We start from the raw sequence: 23,176 nt of genomic DNA, 5'->3' as shown, positions 1-23,176 counted from the left end.
GCTAACTGCAATGATTAGAATGACACGTCCTACAAATGTGGTGCTAGAAATTGAGGAAACACATGGGTCGGTATATAGAGATACAGCGCACATATTAACTGCCTTCAGTGCACATTACACTAAACTATACACTACCACGAGGACAGACAAACTCGATTTAAATTAATATTTGGAGGATGTATCTCTGGGCTGGCTGAGCGATATCCAACTGCAGGTTTTGAGTGCCCCACTTGAATTAGACGAGGTGCGGGACGCTATAATGCACATGCAATCCGTTAAAGCCACCGGATTGGACGGGATCCCGATTGAATTTTATAAAACTTACATTGAGTTCAAGGCCCCAATATTGCGGGAAGTATATGATGACGCATTGGAAGTGGGACATCTACCCCCCTCCATGAGAGTGGCCCTCATCACATCGCTACTAAAGCTAGGGAAACCTCTGCAGAGCTGTGATTCTTATAGACCCCTGTCATTACTCAACTGTGATGTTAAAATCCTGGCTAAACTCATCGCCACACGCCTTAATCTCCTTATGGAAAACTTGATTTTGCCTGATCAGTCGGGTTTTGTTCCTGGTAGGGCGACATCTCATAACTTGAGGACTTTCTTTACGGTTATGAATAACGTCGCTGAAGACTTTCCTATGGCGGCAATATTTCTAGATGCCACAAAAGCATTCGATTCCATGGAATGGGATTATGTGTTTGAAGTGATGAAACGTATGGGGTTCCCTCCTATTTTTTTTATCCTGGATTCGGTTGCTATACGACTCGCCCACAGCTAAAGTAGTCATTAATGGAAAAGTGCCTCAGGAAATACCCATAAAGAGAGGCACTTTCTGGTGTTCAAATATATTGGAGCAAATCGTGCTTCTTTCCCCTTACGGCTGCAACAGCTAAGATCCCCATGGACTACCCCATTTCCTGGTGTGAGGATAAGTTTAAATATTTAGGAATTCGTATATCAAGAGACAGAGATGAATTCATGCGGCTCAACTACGGGACGACTATGGTCCGTATTTCAGACACAATCACACGTTGGATTACTCTCCTATTATCAATGGCAGGTAGAGCATCTTTAATAAAAATTGTGATATTACCACAGTTACTCTATTTATTCTTGAACATTCCTTTTTACCCCAGGAGGTATTTCTTCCAACAGTTGCAATCGGAACTAAACCGCTTGGTGTGGAGAGGTAAGAACCCAAGAGTCAAATGGGAGATTCTCACTAGGCCTTATATACAGGGGGGATTTGGGATTCCCGATTTTGAATAATATTTTTATAGTGCACAAGCGCATTACGCCTTTTTCTGGGTACACCAGCCTCGGTATATGCCTCAGATAGCAGCAGAACATTGGCTGGCTCTGCTGGTTCCTATTAAGGGTGCATTGTATATCCCACCCCCCTGGAAGAGACAAGACACTGACGACAGTGATGAGCACGGTCAACGCATGGTTCCAACTGGGCAAACTGCTAGATGCACCTCTGATATACTCACCGCTTTTACCACTTACATACCACCCAGACATGCCTCTACTACAGGAGACTGTATTTCATAAATTAGCTGAACGCACACATGTTAAAATGTGGGGAGACCTATATCATGAAGGGACATTCTGAACAATAGAACACTAGTTTCTTGGTATACAGCGATCACCTCTCAACACTTTTCTGTACATTCGCCTTCGACAGGGACTTAGGTCTGTTACGCCTGACTTTCCTAACGAACCCCAAGTTTTCGCGCCACTACAGCGGATTCTTCAGGAAGCAAAGGCCAAGAAACTAGTGTTGACGTTTTATAAGACAGTGCATGCGCTGAGGGAGCTGCCAGCTCCGACAGCCAAAACAAAGTGGGATATGGAACTAGGTGTGGAACTGATGGACAGACAATGGGATTTTTGTTTGCAACAAACTGAGCTAATTTCGTCAAGCAGTAGACTTAGAATAATTCATTATAAATTCATACATAGGTTATATTATACACCTGTTCACATGCATAGGTACCGACTGTGCGAGACAGACACCTGTGATAGATGACTTGCTCCAGAAGCCGACTTCTTACACCTAGCGTGGGCCTGCGAGGGAGTACAAGCATATTGGCTACAGGTTTTTACTGCCCTGTCTAAGATGATAAATGTCGTGGTGGAGCCCTCCCCAGTACTGGCGCTCTTGGGATATGTAAAAGCACTGCAGGCGGCACACCGCAAATTTGTCGCGATGACGCTACTCTTTTTTTTTTTTTTTTTAAATATTTTTATTTTTCCCCTTTTTCTTGTTAACTTGCACATTGGATTACAAAACAAAACAAAACAGAACATTTTTACATTTTACAGAATATCACTGGTTTGACGCTTTTCAAATCAAAAACCAAAATACATTTGTAACACCAAATCATATAGCAGAAGGACTTAACCTTTAATCTCCACCACTTACTATGCCATCCTCTCTTTCCATATGTTTATTGGTTCCCAAATTTTCAACCCCAATCTCCTTCCCCTCTTCCCCTTCCGAGCATATATAGCTCTCTCAAGATTATAGCTAGCTAGCAGATTTGATAGCCATACCTGTAAATCAGGGGGTACCTTGTCCAACCATACTCTTGCAATTATTAATCTCAGTACTGCCATTGCTATAAACATAAATTCCTTATGAACCAATCCAACTTGATTATCTACTCCAAACAGAATCATCCTAGGCGTTAGTTTAACTCTTATATCAAGAGTATTATTAATAAAGTCTTCTATACTTTGGATCAAGGTATATAACTGAGGGCAAGTAGCAAACATATGGATAATGTCGGCAGCTGCTGCATTACACCGTGGACAAGTAATTCCAGTGGACCCTCCCCACTTAGCTAGCCTCGCTGGGGTGTAATACAGCGAGAATAGCGTCTTATAGTGTTGCGATTGCAAGGGTCCAGAGCGCAGGATGGTACATCCCAAGTTTAAAGAATCCTGAAAGCTTCCTGCATCCTCTCCCAACTTTCCGACCCACTTAGTGCTAACTTTCTCCAGATCATCCATCTTCCCTTTGGTTAGTATTGCATAGAAAGATCTAATTGTGCAATCCCCTCCTGCTTTTATCTTTTCCAAGAGTTCATTTTTATTAAACCCCTCCCTGCCACCTTGCTTGTGCAATAAAAAACTCCGTACCTGCAGGTATTTAAAGAAATCCTTTCTCTCAATCCCATATTTAGCACAAAGATCTATGAACTGGATTACCCCATCCCCATCTATTATATCCCCAATCTGCTCTATCCCTTTCTGCATCCATCCCAACATTGTTGAGTCACCAAAAATTTCCATCGGAAAGGAACAGTTTTTGTAAAGCCTTACATACCTATTATATCTGCCCATTCCCATTCTCTTAAGAAATGTATTCCATATTCTAGTTGCTGCCATCATGGTCTTAAACCTTGTTCTTTTATAATATCCAAATTCTACTCTATTTAACAAATTATTTTCTGCCTCCGCCCCCAGTATAATGGCATACACTTCCGTGGACAATGTCCCAACCCTTGCACCACTTCCTCCACCCCCAATTATTCCCTGCATGTATTGTAATGCAGCAGCCATCTGATACATCCGAAAGTCAGGGGCTCCCCAGCCCCCTCTCTCTCTGGGTAAAGTCATGTACCTATACGCTCTACGGGTCTTTCCATGTGCCCAGATAAATCTGTTCAGAGTCCTTTCTATTAAATTAAACCATCTGGCTTCGAAAACTAAAGGAATAGTGCGGAAAAAATATAAAAATTTAGGTAAAATTAGCATTTTGACAACATTTGTGCATCCCATAAGGGAAAGGTGTAGGTTATTCATTCTTTCAAGGTCTTTCTTAACTTTGCCTATTAAAGGATCCAGATTTAACTCTACTACTCTTTCCAATTTTGCAGTTAGTGTTACTCCTAGATATACTGCTGAATCAACCACCCTAGTATCCACACACGGGGTATATCTATTTTTAATAATCTGGGTCTTAGTTCTATTTAAGCTGTACCCTGATAGTTTCCCAAATTTCTGAGCCTCTAACTCTATCTCCTTTATAGCTAGAGTAGGGTTCGGAGTTAAAATTGCCACATCATCTGCGTAGGCTAAGGACTTCACCACATTTTCATTTCTTTTCATTGGAGGTATCCTTACATTCTCCTCCAACCTACGTAGTAAGGGTTCCAGATATAGTGCGAACAATAGGGGAGAGGAAGGGCATCCCTGTCTGGTCCCCCTGGCTATTTTTACTACATCTGAAAGCCCCCCATTCTCCCTTATCCTCGCTGCCGGATTCTTATACAGTACCTGGATCGCTTTTATAAAGGATTCACCCAACCCACACCATCTCATTACACACCAAAGATATTTCCAGTCCACCCTATCGAATGCCTTCTCGGCATCGAGAAAAAGTGCTGCTACAGGATCTCCTAGTATTTCTGCGTGATCGAATACTGTAATTACAGTTCTTACATGTTGCGTAGTCCCTTTCCCAGGTATAAAGCCATGCTGGATAGGGGTCACTAACTGCTCAATCACTCCTGCAAGTCTCTTTGCTAAAATCTTAGAATATATTTTAATATCCGAGTTCATTAATGTTATTGGCCTGTATGATCCTGGCGTTTCCGGTGATGACGCTACTCATGGCTAAAAGGAGAGTGGCATGCCGGTGGGGAGAGGGAGAGCACCTAAATTCAAGGAATGGATAAGTGACCTTATTTACTGTCAGGAACAAATAGCGACATATGCTGAATTATTACCAGTTGCAAAAAACACAGTTGATGGACAGAACGCAGAACAATGTCTTACATTCACCCCAGTACAAAGATCTGGGCCTAAATCCAACGTTTCTTTGCTCTCCACACCCCCCTAGGTCAGACACTAGCTATATGCAAATCAGCCTTGACCCTGTGCCTCATGGGAACAGTCCAGCCCGAACTACCAATCCATGTCTTTCCTAGACCGGAATCAAGCATCCAAGGACCGGTTTCTGGCTATCAGCCTTCTTCAGCCTGGATAGCTTGACTCCAGTGATGTGGAGTGCCTGGGACTCACGTCTGAGCATACCCAGCCCACTCAGGGTGAAAATTGCAAAAAAAACAGTTGATGGACAGAACGCTGAACAATGTCTTACATTCAATCCAGTACAAAGATCTGGGCCTAAATCCATCGTTGTTTTGCTCTCCACACCACCCTAGGTTAGACACTGGCTATATGCAAATCAGCCTTGACCCTGTGCCTCATGGGAACAGTCCAGCCCGAACTACCAAGCCATGTCTTTCCTAGACCGGAATCAAGCATCCAAGGACCGGTTTCTGGCTATCAGCCTTCTTCAGCCTGGATAGCTTGACTCCAGTGATGTGGAGAGCCTGGGGCTCACGTCTGAGCATACCCAGCCCACTCGGGGTGAAAATTGCAAAAAACACAGTTAATGGACAGAACGCAGAACAATGTCTTACATTCACCCCAGTACAAAGATCTGGGACTAAATCCATCGTTTTTTTGCTCTCCACACCACCCTAGGTCTGACACTGGCTATATGCAAATCAGCCTTGACCCTGTGCCTCATGGGAACAGTCCAGCCTGAACTACCAAGCCATGTCTTTCCTAGACCAGAATCAAGAATCCAAGGACTGGTTTCGCGCTATCAGCCTTCTTCAGCCTGGATAGCTTGACTCCAGTGATGTGGAGAGCCTGGGACTCACGTCTGAGCATACCCAGCCCACTCAGGGTGAAAATTGCAAAAAACACAGTTGATGGACAGAACGCTGAACAATGTCTTACATTCAACCCAGTACAAAGATCTGGGCCTAAATCCATCGTTTTTTTGCTCTCCACACCACCCTAGGTCAGACACTGGCTATATGCAAATCAGCCTTGACCCTGTGCCTCATGGGAACAGTCCAGCCCGAACTACCAAGCCATGTCTTTCCTAGACCAGAATCAAGCCTCCAAGGACCGGTTTCTGGCTATCAGCCTTCTTCAGCCTGGATAGCTTGACTCCAGTGATGTGGAGAGCCTGGGACTCACATCTGAGCATACCCAGCCCACTCGGGGTGAAAATTGCAAAAAACACAGTTGATGGACAGAACGCAGAACAATGTCTTACATTCACCCGAGTACAAAGATCTGGGCCTAAATCCATCGTTTTTTTGCTCTCCACAACACCCTAGGTCTGACACTGGCTATATGCAAATCAGCCTTGACCCTGTGCCTCATGGGAACAGTCCAGCCTGAACTACCAAGCCATGTCTTTCCTAGACCGGAATCAAGCATCCAATGACCGGTTTCTGGCTATCAGCCTTCTTCAGCCTGGATAGCTTGACTCCAGTGATGTGGAGAGCCTGGGACTCACATCTGAGCATACCCAGCCCACTCGGGGTGAAAATTGCAAAAAACACAGTTGATGGACAGAACGCAGAACAATGTCTTACATTCACCCCAGTACAAAGATCTGGGACTAAATCCATCGTTTTTTTGCTCTCCACACCACCCTAGGTCTGACACTGGCTATATGCAAATCAGCCTTGACCCTGTGCCTCATGGGAACAGTCCAGCCTGAACTACCAAGCCATGTCTTTCCTAGACCAGAATCAAGAATCCAAGGACTGGTTTCGCGCTATCAGCCTTCTTCAGCCTGGATAGCTTGACTCCAGTGATGTGGAGAGCCTGGGACTCACGTCTGAGCATACCCAGCCCACTCAGGGTGAAAATTGCAAAAAAACACAGTTGATGGACAGAACGCAGAACAATGTCTTACATTCAACCCACTACAAAGATCTGGGCCTAAATCCATCGTTTTTTTGCTCTCCACACCACCCTAGGTCAGACACTGGCTATATGCAAATCAGCCTTGACCCTGTGCCCCATGGGAACAGTCCAGCCCGAACTACCAAGCCATGTCTTTCCTAGACCGGAATCAAGCATCCAAGGACCGGTTTCTGGCTATCAGCCTTCTTCAGCCTGGATAGCTTGACTCCAGTGATGTGGAGAGCCTGGGACTCACATCTGAGCATACCCAGCCCACTCGGGTGAAAATTTCAAAAAACACAGTTGATGGACAGAACGCAGAACAATGTCTTACATTCACCCGAGTACAAAGATCTGGGCCTAAATCCATCGTTTTTTTGCTCTCCACAACACCCTAGGTCTGACACTGGCTATATGCAAATCAGCCTTGACCCTGTGCCTCATGGGAACAGTCCAGCCTGAACTACCAAGCCATGTCTTTCCTAGACCGGAATCAAGCATCCAATGACCGGTTTCTGGCTATCAGCCTTCTTCAGCCTGGATAGCTTTACTCCAGTGATGTGGAGAGCCTGGGACTCACGTCTGAGCATACCCAGCCCACTCAGGGTGAAAATTGCAAAAAACACAGTTGATGGACAGAACGCAGAACAATGTCTTACATTCACCCCAGTACAAAGATCTGGCCTAAATCCATCATTTTTTTTGCTCTCCACACCACCCTAGGTCAGACACTGGCTATATGCAAATCAGCCTTGACCCTGTGCCTCATGGGAACAGTCTAGCCCGAACTACCAAGCCATGTCTTTCCTAGACCGGAATCAAGCATCCAAGGACCAGTTTCGCGCTATCAGCCTTCTTCAGCCTGGATAGCTTGACTCCAGTGATGTGGAGAGCCTGGGACTCACGTCTGAGCATACCCAGCCCACTCGGGGTGAAAATTGCAAAAAACACAGTTGATGGACAGAACACAGAACAATGTCTTACGTTCACCCCAGTACAAAGATCTGGGCCTAAATCCATCGTTTTTTTGCTCTCCACACCTCCCTAGGTCAGACACTGGCTATATGCAAATCAGCCTTGACCCTGTGCCTCATGGGAACAGTCTAGCCCGAACTACCAATCCATGTCTTTCCTAGACCGGAATCAAGCATCCAAGGACCGGTTTCTGGCTATCAGCTTTCTTCAGCTTGGATAGCTTGACTCCAGTGATGTGGAGAGCCTGGGACTCACGTATGAGCATACCCAGCCCACTCGGGGTGAAAATTGCAAAAAACACAGTTGATGGACAGAACACAGAACAATGTCTTACATTCACCGCAGTACAAAGATCTGGGCCTAAATCCATCGTTTGTTTTTTTGCTCTCCACACCACCCAAGGTCAGACACTGGCTATATGCAAATCAGCCTTGACCCTGTGCCTCATGGGAACAGTCCAGCCCGAACTACCAAGCCATGTCTTTCCTAGACCGGAATCAAGCATCCAAGGACCGGTTTCTGGCTATCAGCCTTCTTCAGCCTGGATAGCTTGACTCCAGTGATGTGGAGAGCCTGGGACTCACATCTGAGCATACCCAGCCCACTCGGGGTGAAAATTGCAAAAAACACAGTTGATGGACAGAACGCAGAACAATGTCTTACATTCACCCCAGTACAAAGATCTGGGCCTAAATCCATCGTTTTTTTGCTCTCCACACCACCCTTGGTCTGACACTGGCTATATGCAAATCAGCCTTGACCCTGTGCCTCATGGGAACAGTCCAGCCTGAACTACCAAGCCATGTCTTTCCTAGACTGGAATCAAGCATCCAATGACCGGTTTCTGGCTATCAGCCTTCATCAGCCTGGATAGCTTTACTCCAGTGATGTGGAGAGCCTGGGACTCACGTCTGAGCATACCCAGCCCACTCAGGGTGAAAATTGCAAAAAACACAGTTGATGGACAGAACGCAGAACAATGTCTTACATTCACCCCAGTACAAAGATCTGGGCCTAAATCCATCGTTTTTTTGCTCTCCACACCACCCTAGGTCTGACACTGGCTATATGCAAATCAGCCTTGACCCTGTGCCTCATGGGAACAGTCCAGCCTGAACTACCAAGCCATGTCTTTCCTAGACCGGAATCAAGCATCCAAGGACCGGTTTCGCGCTATCAGCCTTCTTCAGCCTGGATAGCTTGACTCCAGTGATGTGGAGAGCCTGGGACTCACGTCTGAGCATACCCAGCCCACTCCGTGTGAAAATTGCAAAAAACAGAGTTGATGGACAGAACGCAGAACAATGTCTTACATTCACCCCAGTACAAAGATCTGGCCTAAATCCATCATATTTTTTTGCTCTCCACACCACCCTAGGCCAGACACTGGCTATATGCAAATCAGCCTTGACCCTGTGCCTCATGGGAACAGTCTAGCCCGAACTACCAAGCCATGTATTTCTTAGACCGGAATCAAGCATCCAAGGACCGGTTTCTGGCTATCAGCCCGGATAGCTTGACTCCAGTGATGTGGAGTGCCTGGGACTCACGTCTGAGCATACCCAGCCTACTCGGGGTGAAAATTGCAAAAAACACAGTTGATGGACAGAACGCAGAACAATGTCTTACATTCACCCCAGTACAAAGATCTGGGCCTAAATCCATAGTTTTTTTGCTCTCCACACCACCCTAGGTCTGACACTGGCTATATGCAAATCAGCCTTGACCCTGTGCCTCATGGGAGCAGTCCAGCCTGAACTACCAAGCCATGTCTTTCCTAGACCGGAATCAAGCATCCAGGGACCGGGTTCTGGCTATCAGCCTTCTTCAGCCTGGTTAGCTTGACTCAAGTGATGTGGAGAGCCTGGAACTCACGTCTGAGCATACCCAGCCCACTTGGGGTGAAAATTGCAAAAAACACAGTTGAAGGACAGAACGCAGAACAATGTCTTACATTCACCCCAGTACAAAGATCTGGGCCTAAATCCATCGTTTTTTTGATCTCCACACCACCCTAGGTCAGACACTGGCTATATGCAAATCAGCCTTGACCCTGTGCCTCATGGGAACAGTTCAGCCCAAACTACCAAGTCATGGCTTTCCTAGACCGGAATCAAGTACCAAGGACCGGTTTCTGGCTATCAGCCTTCTTCAGCCTGGATAGCTTGACTCCAGTAATGTGGAGAGCCTGGGACTCACGTCTGAGCATACCCAGCCCACTCGGGGTGAAAATTGCAAAAAACACAGTTGATGGACAGAACGCAGAACAATGTCTTACATTCACCCCAGTACAAAGATTTGGGCCTAAATCCATCGTTTTTTTGCTCTCCACACCACCCTAGGTCAGACACTGGCTATATGCAAATCAGCCTTGACCCTGTGCCTCATGGGAACAGTCCAGCCCGAACTACCAAGCCATGTCTTTCCTAGACCGGAATCAAGCATCCAAGGACCGGTTTCTGGCTATCAGCCTTCTTCAGCCTGGATAGCTTGACTCCAGTGATGTGGAGAGCCTGGGGCTCACGTCTGAGCATACCCAGCCCACTCGGGGTGAAAATTGCAAAAAACACAGTTGATGGACAGAACGCAGTACAATGTCTTACATTCACCCCAGTACAAAGATCTGGGCCTAAATCCATCGTTTTTTTGCTCTCCACACCACGCTAGGTCAGACACTGGCTATATGCAAGTCAGCCTTGACCCTGTGCTTCATGGGAACAGTCCAGCCCGAACTACCAAGCCATGTCTTTCCTAGACCGGAATCAAGCATCCAAGGACCGGTTTTTGGCTATAAGCCTTCTTCAGACTGAATAGCTTGACTCCAGTGATGTGGAGAGCCTGGGACTCACGTCTGAGCATACCCAGCCCACTCAGGGTGAAAATTGCAAAAAACACAGTTGATGGACAGAACGCAGAACAATCTCTTACATTCACCCCAGTACAAAGATCTGGGCCTAAATCCATCGTTTTTTTGCTCTCCACACCACCCTAGGTCAGACACTGGCTATATGTAAATCAGCCTTGACCCTGTGCCTCATGGGAACAGTCCAGCCCGAACTAACAAGCCATATCTTTCCTAGACCGGAATCAAGCATCCAAGGACCAGTTTCTGGCTATCAGCCTTCTTCAGCCTGGATAGCTTGATTATTACCAGTGGCCTCCAGACCAAACGACATCTGGGCCCCATTGAAGTACTCAGACCCCCAGAGGGAACACAGTCCTTGAGCACAATTGATAGTTTGAAACTACAATCCTAAGTGAGTGTAAAAGATTATATGTTATTTGGACGGAGGTCATGCGGGAGGATCTGTGCTGGTTCACTGATAACACACAGGTAGAAAACACCTAGAATGTGTGAGACGGGGTATCCTGCTGTTTTGTTGATATCTGTCGTTAACAACGCTGGGATGACCTAATTCTATTGTATATCCAGGTACGAAAGTGTACTGATACTACAATATTGTGGAAGTGCAGTGTTAGATGACCAATGTTAATGTCGAGTGCAGATGGAATTGGCTGACCACCATATGATATGTAACTGTATGATTTTGTATTACACAAATGTTACCACATACCGTATAATGTACTGAATGTTATAATATTAATGCAGTGTATAGATACATGTGTACCTCTTAAGTTTGAAACACCAAACAAAAAAAAAACTAAGGGACTGAGCCTTCTCTCTCTTGTAACCAGGAGAAAGAAGTATTCTCTAAGGGTGAGAAGGCTACCTCCTATTTAAGCTAAAGGAATTCAACAAGCTACAAGAGACCTTTTCTACAAATGCCCGATGACCAGTTACAAATGAACCTGCCCTGTACCCTTCCTCTACTAGAGCGAGTCCTGAACACCAAGTTTTGTTCCTGAGGTACTGGAACCCTTTGCTGTCTCTAGCTGAACTTCACCTACTACCCCTGAGAACCTGGGACGTAAAAACATTTTGGACTTGCAACAACCTGCAAAGCCAATTCACCCATGGTGCATTGCCGCTTTGCCAAAGAAACTGCTTTCTCCCACTCAGAGCTTCTCTGCAATAGCAAATCTGATTCAATGAGACTTTAGGGAGAAGGTATCTGGCCTTCAGGAGTCCTCATCAGATATGGCCACAGCTTTGCCCCATAGGAGTATGCCACGCTCCGAAATTGAGACTAAGCCTGAGCAACTAAATCTTGACCAGAGGAAGATTATCTTATTTATAAATGTCTCAAAGATGTTCAGACACTCAAATGTGAAAATACATATAAATATAGTAATAAATATAATAGGAAGTATTATTAAAATGAAAGAAAAGTATGGCTAGCGACATAGGGCTCCACATGAGCATGAATTGGGATTTATTTTTATTTATAAGAAGTACACCTGCAAAGCTGTGCCAGATGCAAGTTTCCAGGATATTTCAGGTAATGTCCTGTAACATTTCATAGGGTCCTATTCCCCAAGAGTGGATTCTCCAGCAGTAGACAATTCAGCAGAGGTGAAATATCTGCAGTCCGTGTAAACGGTTGTATGACAGAACCACACATGACCTAACAATGCATGCCGAACAACACAGTCTTTTAAAGGACCAGGGGCCAGATGTAGGAGCCCAAATACCGGTCGGTAACGGGCGATTTCGGCCGTTACTGACCGGTATTTAGGAATTGGCATGTAGGGGCCCTATTTTACCGATTCGGTAAATTTACCGAATCGGTAAATTTACCGAATCGGTAAAATACCGATTCGGTATTTTTACCGATTCGGCAACTTCCTGATGTAGGTGGGACTCGTCTGAGTCCCAAAGGCCTTACAGATTCGGTATTTTACTACCCAATCCAAATGGGTGGTAAAATACCGAATCCAGGTGTGCATGCACATATGTGCATGCACACCTATGCCATGTGACAGACAGACATGCCCTTAGGGCATGTCTGTGTGCCACATGGCACACATGCCTGTATTTGGGGTGCTAGAGAGTGTCAAAGTGACACCCCCTGCACCCTTGCTGGAATCGGTATTTACCGAATCGGTAAATACCTATTCGGTAATGCCCATTGATCCTATGGGCTTCAATGCCCATAGGAATCAATGGGCATTACCGAATCGGTATTTACCGATTCGGTAAATACCGATTTTTACAGAATCGGTAATTCAATTACCGATTTTACCTAAATCTTCCCCCATCTATTTTACCGATTCATAAATACAGAATCTGTAAAATTCGGTATTTATGAATCAGTAAAATAGAATTACCTACATCTGGCCCCAGGTCTTTACCAAGCATGCCTTTACCATGCATCCTTTAACACTGCATTTTGTTGAAAAGGCATGATTGGTTAAGGTTAATGAGAGGTAAAGGTTACATCCCAGCCCCCGGCCCTGAGCCCTAAAACCCGGCCCCAGCTCTTAAAACTACCCCTACCCCAGCCCTTAAAATGCCCCAACCCCTCCACCCTGAGTCCTAAAACCAGCCCCCAGCCCTACAACTATCCCAACTGCCCTTTAAACGCCCACCCCCCACCCTGAACCCTAAAACCATCTACCAGCCTTAAAGACTACTCCAATCCCCCACCCTGAGCCATATAACACAGTCCTCATTCCTAAAAATGAAATGACTCCAATCCCACACCTTGAGCCCTAAATCCCAGCCCCAGCCTGAAAATTACCCCGACCCGCCACCCTGAAACCCAGTCCCCAGCACTGTGATATACCTGACTCCCTCCACTAAATCCCAGTCCACAGCCCTAAACAATTACCCCGACTGCCCGCCCTGTGCCCTAAAACCAGGCCCTCAGCCATAAAAACTACGCCGACCCCAGCCCGAGCCCTAAATACCAGTCCCCAGCCCAGAATAAATACTCAGACCCCCCCATCCTGAAACAAGGCCTACAGTCCTGTAAATTACCCTTACCCCAGTCCGACCTTAATAAAACAAAAATGTACTCACCAAGCTGCCATTCCTTCCATTGTCATCTGCAGGAAGTCTCCAACATCTGTGATTTCAACTGGTATTTCACTGGGAGGGGGAATGAAGGTGGGTTTCGTTCTGAAATGTGTTTCACCCTGTCTTTCTGGATCCATCTGGTCAGAAAGGTTTTGGAAGAAAGCTTTTAATTTAAGTTTTCACAAAAATTCAGCCAGTTACCAGTGTATTTGGAACCTATCTAGTCTGGCTGATAGACCAAAGCCCAGGCCCTTGTTGAGGATTGTCTCTTCAAGGGGCGTCAGCATGTGGAAGGATTGGTTCATGACCAGGCTTAGCTTGTGCTGGGGCCCGGTTGATGTTCCTTTGTCTTGCTCCTTGTGTGAGCAAGACAAGAACCAAATCCACCTTCATTCCCCCTCCTAGTGCCATATCAGATGAAATCCCAGCCTTCGAACAAGCGGTTTTCAATGAAATTGAAACTCTACAGGAAAACCATACATTCCAGAATACCAGTAGCAAGGAACATGAAGCCCTGAAAACCCTCAAGTCCAATGACAAGATCATTATACCAACTGCAGATAAAGGTGGCTGTATCGTCATCCAGAACAAGGACAACTACAGTGCAGACTGCAAACGCCTTCCGAGTGACAACAAGAAATACCAAAGACTGGAAGAAGACCCCAGTAAAAAACCTAAAGACAAAAATTCGGAACCTAGAGGAGGATGTAGAAAACTCAGGCCACATCACAAAACAAGAAGGCTGGTTCCTCAACACCACTGCTGGTAAAATCCCATACTTCTACACAGTCCCCAAAATTCACAAAAACAAGACACCACCACCCGGATGCCTTATAGTGTCAGGCATTGGGTCCTTGCTTGAGCCCCTCTCACATTACTGTGATTTTTTTCCTTCAACCAACAGTACAGTCAACTAGCATGTACCTGAAAGACACAAAGCACCTACTCGGACACATCAACACCCTTGCTTACAATTAGGGGTTGGTGGACATTTCCGTTCCACCCACGGAATGTGCGATAATTTGCATTTTCCGCCTTCCGCAAAAAAGGCGGAAACGGTGCAAATTTCCGCACAATGCCTGCGGAACGGAAGTTGGCTGTACGCCTGCCTCTCGCTTCCTGCCCACCTTCCCGCCCGCCTTATTAATTATATTTACAGGCTGGAAATAAAGTTTAATTAAAACTTACCTTATTATTGAACTGCAAACTTCCCGATCCGGCTTCTTCTTTGAAACTGCGCATGCGTTAGTTGATTCATGACTACAATGCAAATCCATCCAAAGACAACTAGAGGCAATTTAATTTGCATGGTAACCATACTCCCCTCTAAACTGGTGCTTCCAGGCTGTTACCCTACTACAAGTAACCGATAACCAAACTGTTAGTAAAGGCATGGCCCTGGCCCTTCTGTATCTAACATAAAGTCCTGTAGTGCATAAGCTATTAAACAAAGGGAATATTTCTGCATCAAAAGGGGTTTCAATTACAAGGTTTTGTCAAAAGGGGGTCCCAAATTTCTTAGAGCCGTATTCACAAAGTTATTTTTGTCCATAAACCTATATTTAAATATGAAAACATGAAAAGTAAATGCATTTACTGCTGCTGATTTCTCCATCACAAGGTTCTTGTACTCCACACCAGGTAAGTAGATAAGAGTTGTAGTAACACCCATTCCACGATGATAAGGGCATCAAATGAATGCCACATTTAGTGGGGGTGTAGGCGAAGGACTTGCTAAACAGCAAACAATGTTCTTCATACAGAGAAATAAAAAAAGGGTTTGCAAAAGGACACCCATTCAACCTGTGCTCAATTTAACAATCTGCAGAACGCTGTAAAAGAAAGATAGGACCACACTAGATATGTCACATGATATTCACAAAAGTACGCATAGGAACCTGCATGTTTTATCATTTGAAAGTCATGCCCTCTCCACATACCAACCTCCTCAAACTTGCCTCTGCTAAATCTTAATACCTGGATATTCTCATAAGAAATTGTGAGCTTATTCTAAATTACATGGCCACAGTTGCATCAAGTGCCCTTTGCAGGAAGACTGGTGTATGATATCGCAAATCTAAGTCAATGGCATAGTGTGAACTTACTGTATAGTGGCCCAAGCTTTTAAAGTTGGCCTTGGTTTGCTTCTGAAACCATTTTTCAGAATCCACCAGTTTCATCTAAAGTATTTAAAAATTATGTAAAATATTTTTTAAAGGCACATGCATAGTAAGTTGGTTTGGTTTCATTATTATTGGGGCATGTCTATGTTTGACCATGAATGTTGGCAGTCATTCAGTTACTTAGCAAATTCATAACTAAGCCATAGCTACTTTCTGGCCTTGACACACTGTTTTGGGTTGGTGCTTGCAGCTTCTCTTGAAGACAAATGTAATGCACTAAAAACGTTTCTCCGATGCAAATGCTCTGAGACCTTTCATTTCAATTGTAAACAGCTCCATCCTTTATTGAAAAATGTAGGTCAACAACATTTCTACTAATATTTAGCTGGTGGAAATTGAAAAAAGTTTTAAAAAGTAGTCAGTCAACCTGATTGTGAGATTCTTGGCACAGCAATATTGACAGGTTTCTGTACAAGTGATTTCACGGAGGAAAATTCTAATTGTTAATACATAAATAGTTGTGTAAGCATTTCGGGGACTTTCAATCACTTTCTAATTATCCACTTCCTTTTTTATGTGTTCTGTGCTTTCTACGTTGGTGCACTACCACATGTATCACTGTTGGCATATTCGTACTAGTCATCTATGTCTCCTTGGCACAGGTGTTTATTTTAAGCAGTACACAAATGAAGACATTAAATTGGATTACCCTCCTTTTAGTTAGGTGTGACTTTTCTTATGCCATATTTCAATTTGGAAAATTACATGCATAATGTAATTAAGAATATAGAGTTTTAAATACACTCCATGTAATCCATATGATCCCTCTACAAGGTGATCTCTGAAACAATAGTAGATCTGTGGTTTGAACATCAAAGGGCATGACAACAGTACATGTTTAAATGATGCACTATTGAAGAAAAAACAGCAAAACGCCATCTACAATGGTCAAGTTAGTGTAAAATGAGTATGATATAGGGTGACAATTAGGTTTCAGTATCTTCTGTTTGTCTTGGAATTTTATAAGATATCAGTCACAGTTTTCAAGTGTGGCAGGGCATCTTAACGACACACTCCTTTTAATGTAGACAGCTGAATGGAATCCCCACCATCCCACTAGCATACGGGTAACTTTCATAAGGATGCATATTACTGCCAAAATCTGCTCGTCGAATATCTTCCCTTATCAAGAGTGCCTCTTTGATCACCACCAAAAAAATCAACTAATTGAGCTGGCTGAACATTGGGAACCTGAGAAAAAGAAAAGCGGTCTAGTCACCTCAAACGATCGCACCACTTGCCTTTTCAAAGTAGGAAAACATACAAAATTGATAAGGTCCCAGACGTCTATCATTAAACCTGCACAATTGCGTCAAAACATCCTTCTAGCTGTCTCCAGATTCCCCAACGATTATGTTTCTCAAAATCAGGTTTCTAGAATATGGTACAAGCCCCAACTCTCACATCCCTTTTCGAATAGCAAGATGCCCCTTGCACATCCACTGTAAGACAGATGTGAAGACATTTCTCTCCTGTTAATTTGCTGCTCCTTTCCTCTCTCCAGTGAAATATCATATTTCATATCTAGGAGAAAAAAGTGTGCTGAGTGCCACCTTTAAACTCAGTCAGACAAGACATATCAGATACCACCATATAGCATTTCCTATATTTCAACATAGACATTTAGTCCAATTTAACTCCAACAGTGTGTAGGATGAGTACATGACTTCTTCAAACTCACTCTAAAAGGCAATCCGCCTGATTCATGAACCTAAATTGCGCTCGCAAGGGGCCGGATTCTGAGAATCCGGCCCTTTGCAAGAGCTATTTTTGCATTTGGGATTCAGCATCTCAAATGCAAAAATCGGCCCATAGGAATGAATGGCGAGTTATTCCTTATTTGCGATTAGCAATTTGCTAATCGCAAATAAGGAATCAGTAGGAATCGCATTTTATTATGCGATTCCTACATGATTACCGTTTTGCGAGTCCTTAATAGCGAATCGCTATGATTCGCTATTAGGGGCTCGCAAAACGGCCCGTTGATGAATCAGGCTGAATGTCACTGGAGATAGTATGCAACCCATGCACCCAATAAAAACCAAAGGAGAAAAGGGAGTATATTTCAGTAAACTTTTTATTGTTGTTTTATTTATGAACAATAACACCCACATCATTCTATGGCATTGCCTGAGACTTTACAACATATTACAATTATCACATTTCAGGATGTAACATCAATTCAACAATTCATTGTGTCTCCCTCTTCCTGTTAGAAAAAATGGTTAGTGCAACACCTTATTGATGTTGCCCTAATAACTCATCCATGCCCTGCTATCTTCTCATGTTTTGGGGGTATTTCAGCACCTCATAAATTAGCAATTCTACATTAATCCAGGCTTATCTTCCAATCAGCACAGCTCAAAGCCTCCACAACTGATTTACGTTATATCTTGTTTGGCCCAAAATAAAATAATCCAAATGAAGATTTGCTAACGTTGGCTAATGTCCAGATCCTCAATAATAATTGTAGGTTCTCCTTGGAGGTGATGATAACTGAGCATTTCAAAACATCAGACAGGACTCTGACAATCGCTTCCCAGAAAACCTCATTCATGCCACAACCACACAGTGTGAAGAAACCCCATTCTTTCACCTGACACCTCATACATAGGATAGACACATTTCTTTTTATATGCAACAAACTTGTTCTTGTAAAATAAATGTAATACAAATAGTTGAATTGTATAAACTAATGATGTGATACAATCTGCAGCTTCAAAAGTACCCAGACTAATCTGCCATGTCACTGTCAGCATTAGAAAATGTCTGGCTTATGCAGGACCAACATTTAGTAAACCCAAGAGATCCTCTTATCTAGCAGGCTAGACATTGTCAATTTAGGAGTTTAAAGTCTGGCAAAGGTCTGTGCCTTGCACACATGGTGACTGTTGGACTTTGCCCTCTCTGCAGAGTCACCTCCAAACATTTTGCTTTCACCTATCTTATTTTTGTTGAATTTGTTTTTGCTGGCATTAGGGGGCAGATGTACGACCATTCTGCTTTGCGAAATCCAAATTGCGGCGTTTTTGCAACTCGCAATTTGCAACTCATAAAATGGAATGTACAACAGTGTCTCAGAAACTGTTTGCGAATCCTAACGTGGTTGCTGAAGACCTACTTCATTAGTCTTAATGAGGTAGGTCGCAATTTGCAACCCCTTTGATTCTCACATATCACAGGGATGGGGGCCTGCTGGGGGCGCATACCACCATGTCTGTGCTTGCTTTTTTAAATAAAGCTACTTTTTTTTCAAATGCAGCCCGTTTTTCTTAAAGAAAAACAGGATGTGTTTAAAGAGACAAAAGTATTCTTTTATTTTTTAAGGGCAGGCAGTGGTAGGTGGGACCACTGCCTGCTTCTAGAAATATTTCCCCATACAGTCACAAAGGAGAAGAGTCCCCTAGGGATCCCTTCCAGTTAGCACCTTGCTCTCCAATTACTTTAAGTAGGTGCCAACTCTTACCTACTAGTGTGACTCGCTCTTAGGAAGGGATGCCTTTGGTACTCCCCTTCTTAATAGCGACTCGAAAACCCTATTTTGAGAGAGTCGGTAAATAGGTTATCTACTGGCAAAATATACACAAAACCCATTTTAGCAGTTGCAAACAGGCTGATTTCCCATTTGCGACTGCTAAAAAGGGTAGTACATCTGCCCCTAGGACTCTGTGCATCTTTCTACTGCTAGACAATGCTAAAGTACTTAGGCTCACTCCCTTAAACATGGTAAAATTGGCTTACACCTGGTAAGCATATTTAATTTACCTATTAGTCCCTAGTTCAGTGGTATATCATACAACCATAGCCTGTAAATTAAATGCTACCCGTGGGTATTCAGCACTTATTGTGCCACTTACTTAAGTTGCTCCTTAAGACATGTTCCAGGCCTGCCAATGCAACCGCTTGAATGCAGTTTTAATCTTACAATTCGATTTTGTGTATAATAACAGAAGTAGGCCCTCCATAACTCATAGGGCAGGGTTCATTGTAGTTAAAAGACTGGCCCCGTACTTTTAAGTTTTACATGTCCTGATAACACCTACATTTGTTTTTCACTACTGCGAGTGCTACCTCTTACGTAGGATAACATTGGGTTGCCTAATTACATTTAATAAGCGCTAACTTTTGATTGACAACAGATGAATAATGGTAAAGTCGGATTTTATATATATATTGTTTTAATTGTTTATTTAGAGAGTATCATGACATTAAAGTCAATCATCCAAACAGAAATCAAAAAGAAAAGTACCACAAAACATTTCATCTATGTCATTACTCACATTTTTACAAGTTTTACCCCCGAACCCCCCCTATCCCACCCCTCCAGGGGTTGCTACAGGAGGAAGAAAAGAAGAAGAAAGTAGAAATTAGGCAGGACAAATAAATACAAAAATAAATAAAAAAAATAAAGAATAAAGAAATTAAGATGAAAATACCATTAAACAGAAAGCCATGTTCGAGGCAAGTTAATCACATTATATCACAATATATACAATACATATAAGCTGCTATCCTACTGCAAAAATCATTGATTTGCACGATCCAGCCAATTAATTACGGGTTCCCATACTAATTCTCCATCTCTACCAGCCCTTGGGCCTCTCCTCTTAAAAACCAAAAGCTCCCACTTCCCAACATTTAGAAATTTACTGAACCATTCATGTTCTGACGGAGGGGCAGGATCTAACCAAACTGTTGCTAAACATATTCTCAGCATTGCCATTGCAATATAAAATATCTTCCGCTCTGTTAACGTCATATTCACATCCGCTACCCCCAGTAGTATAACAGCCTGAGATGAAAGTTGTACCATATAACCAAACACTTGCTCCAGCTGTTGTTTAACTTTATTTAACAATAGAATCAGGCTAGGGCAGGAGGAAAACATATGGATGCTGTCAACCGCAAACTCCCCACATCTAGGGCAGTTAACTCCCGTAATCCCACCCCATTGTTGTATATGATGTGGGGTTATATACAGATTGAGCCAAGTTTTAAAACATTGAACCTGAAGGTTGGCAGATATGGTGGCAGTGTGACTAAGCCATAATGAATCTTCGCAAACCTCCTGCCCAGCATGTAATCCAGTCTGCCAGCAACTAAAATGTTTGGGTAGATCATCACTCCTCCTTTCATTTACCATTTTTTAAATCATAGATATAGTGGAATGCCCGCCCCTAATAACCTCAACTAGTGGAATAGAGATCCAGCTAACAGTTTTCCTAGAAAGAAAATCACGAATCGGTAAAAACTTAAAAAAATGCAGATTACTAATACCAAATTTCTGTCTTATGTGATCAACAGTCGATACCCTTTTATCTGAAACCAAATCCCCTAGCATAGTAACTCCTTGTACAGTCCATTCTCTAAAATACCCATCTGCAAAAATTGCAGGCAGAAGAGCATTTCCCATTACTGGAGTATAAATATGTATTCTTCCTATATTATATAGTTTCCGCACAGGTGTCCAAACTTTGAAAGCAGCTAATAAAACCTTAAACCTCACAGGTTTAAAGTATGCAAAGTCTATATGCCTAAATAGTACCCCTTCATCTCTTCTCCGTAAATAAGATTATAAGTTGATTTCTCAAGATCCTCTAAATCCGCACAGTCCCATAACACAGCAATGTGCCTCAAGATGATTGCCCAGTAATAAATCTGGAAGTTTGGCACAGACCAGCCCCCCCTCTCTCTTGGTAACGTCATATATTTAAAGACTCGTCTAGGTCGTTTACCAGCCCAGTCAAACCAAGAAATTATACGTTCTATTTTTTTAAACCAAACTTGTTCAAAAAGTACAGGAATAGCTCTAAAAAGGTACAAAATCTTTGGTAAAAAAATCAATTTAACGACATTACATCTACCCATAAGAGTTAGCTGGAGATTATTAATCTTACTTGCATCCTTTTCGATCTTGCATAACATTGGTTTAAGACTGATCGCCACAATTTCCTCAGGAATATAGCTTATCAGTATTCCTAAGTATTTTGCCTTATCAGTGACCCGAGAATCAAACAGCAAGATTTTATTAATATAGATAATTTGGGTCTTCGAGTCATTCAAATGATAAACTGACAGTTTACCAAACTGTGATGTCAAGTTTTGGATTTACGGCAGTGCAAACTGAGGAGAATCTGTCAAAATGGCAAGGTCATCCGCATACCCCTGTATTTTGGTATCGCCACCCCTGGATCTTACCGACCGAATCAAATCATTCAAAAGAAATTTTTTAATTAAGGGATCTATATAAATTGCAAACAATAAAGGGGAGCAGGGGCAGCCCTGCTGTGTACCTCTTAAAATATTAATTGTACCCTCTGAATCCCCATAACAGAGATTTGAGCCGTTGGTTGCTTATACATACTCTGATTTGCTTTTATGATTCTTTCTCCAAGTCCATAATGCCTCAGAACGGCCCATAAAAAAGGCCAGATACCCTATCAAAGGCCTTCTCCGCATCTAGCAGAATTAAGGCCATAGGGTCTCCTGAAACCTTAGTAAAATCAAACAATGCAATTGTACGACGAATATGATCTATTATTTCACGCCCAGGCACAAAACCGTGTTGTTGAACAGAAGCAATCTTCTTAATCACCCCCGAAATCCTATTTGCGAAAATCTTTGCATAAATTTTAGTATCAATATTAATAAGCCTGATTGGGCGGTATGATCCCATATCGGTAGGATTTTTATCTTTTTTAAAAATGTTATAATTCGGGCTTTTCGCCAAGACTCAGGGGAAACCTCTCAATCCTGAACTCTCAGGAACAATTCCAGCATAACCGGGGTAAGCTGAGGCCGGAATATCTTATAAAATTCTCCCAGCAAAAAATCTGGGCCAAAAGCTTTACCCCCCGGGAGAGAATCTATAGCCTGCCAAAGCTCCTCAATGCTATTTTCAGCATCTAGTGAATGACGTTCTTCCGAGGATAATGTATCCACCCCAATACCCATCAGATATTTTCGAATTTCCACCTGAAGTGCATCATTATCGCAAATTTCTTCATTATATTATTTTTGATAGAACCTTTGTAAGGCAAGAGCTTTGGCCCTCTCCTCGGACACAAGACCAACATCAGGATTATGGATATCTGTACTACCTATATTTTCATCCAGGAACCTAATAATCCAAGAGGACATGGAGTCAATATGCTCCCTTTCACTAAGCAAACCGCGATTAAACGTCCAAGCATCAGTTTTAATCCTACATGATTGTGTATTCACCTCAAGCAAAAGCGGATTATGATCTGACATTACTCGCGGAAAACTTGTAATACCAGAGCCTTGAGTAGGAGCGGGTGAAATAAAAAAAGAATCCAGCCTAGAGCAGATTTTATGTGGTGCAGAGAAAAAGTAAATC

Source organism: Lissotriton vulgaris, chromosome 5 (assembly GCF_964263255.1).
Source record: "Lissotriton vulgaris chromosome 5, aLisVul1.2, whole genome shotgun sequence".
Lineage (NCBI taxonomy): Eukaryota > Metazoa > Chordata > Amphibia > Caudata > Salamandridae > Lissotriton > Lissotriton vulgaris.
The sequence above is the reverse complement of the archived record's forward strand: the minus strand, read 5'-3'. Positions refer to the sequence as shown.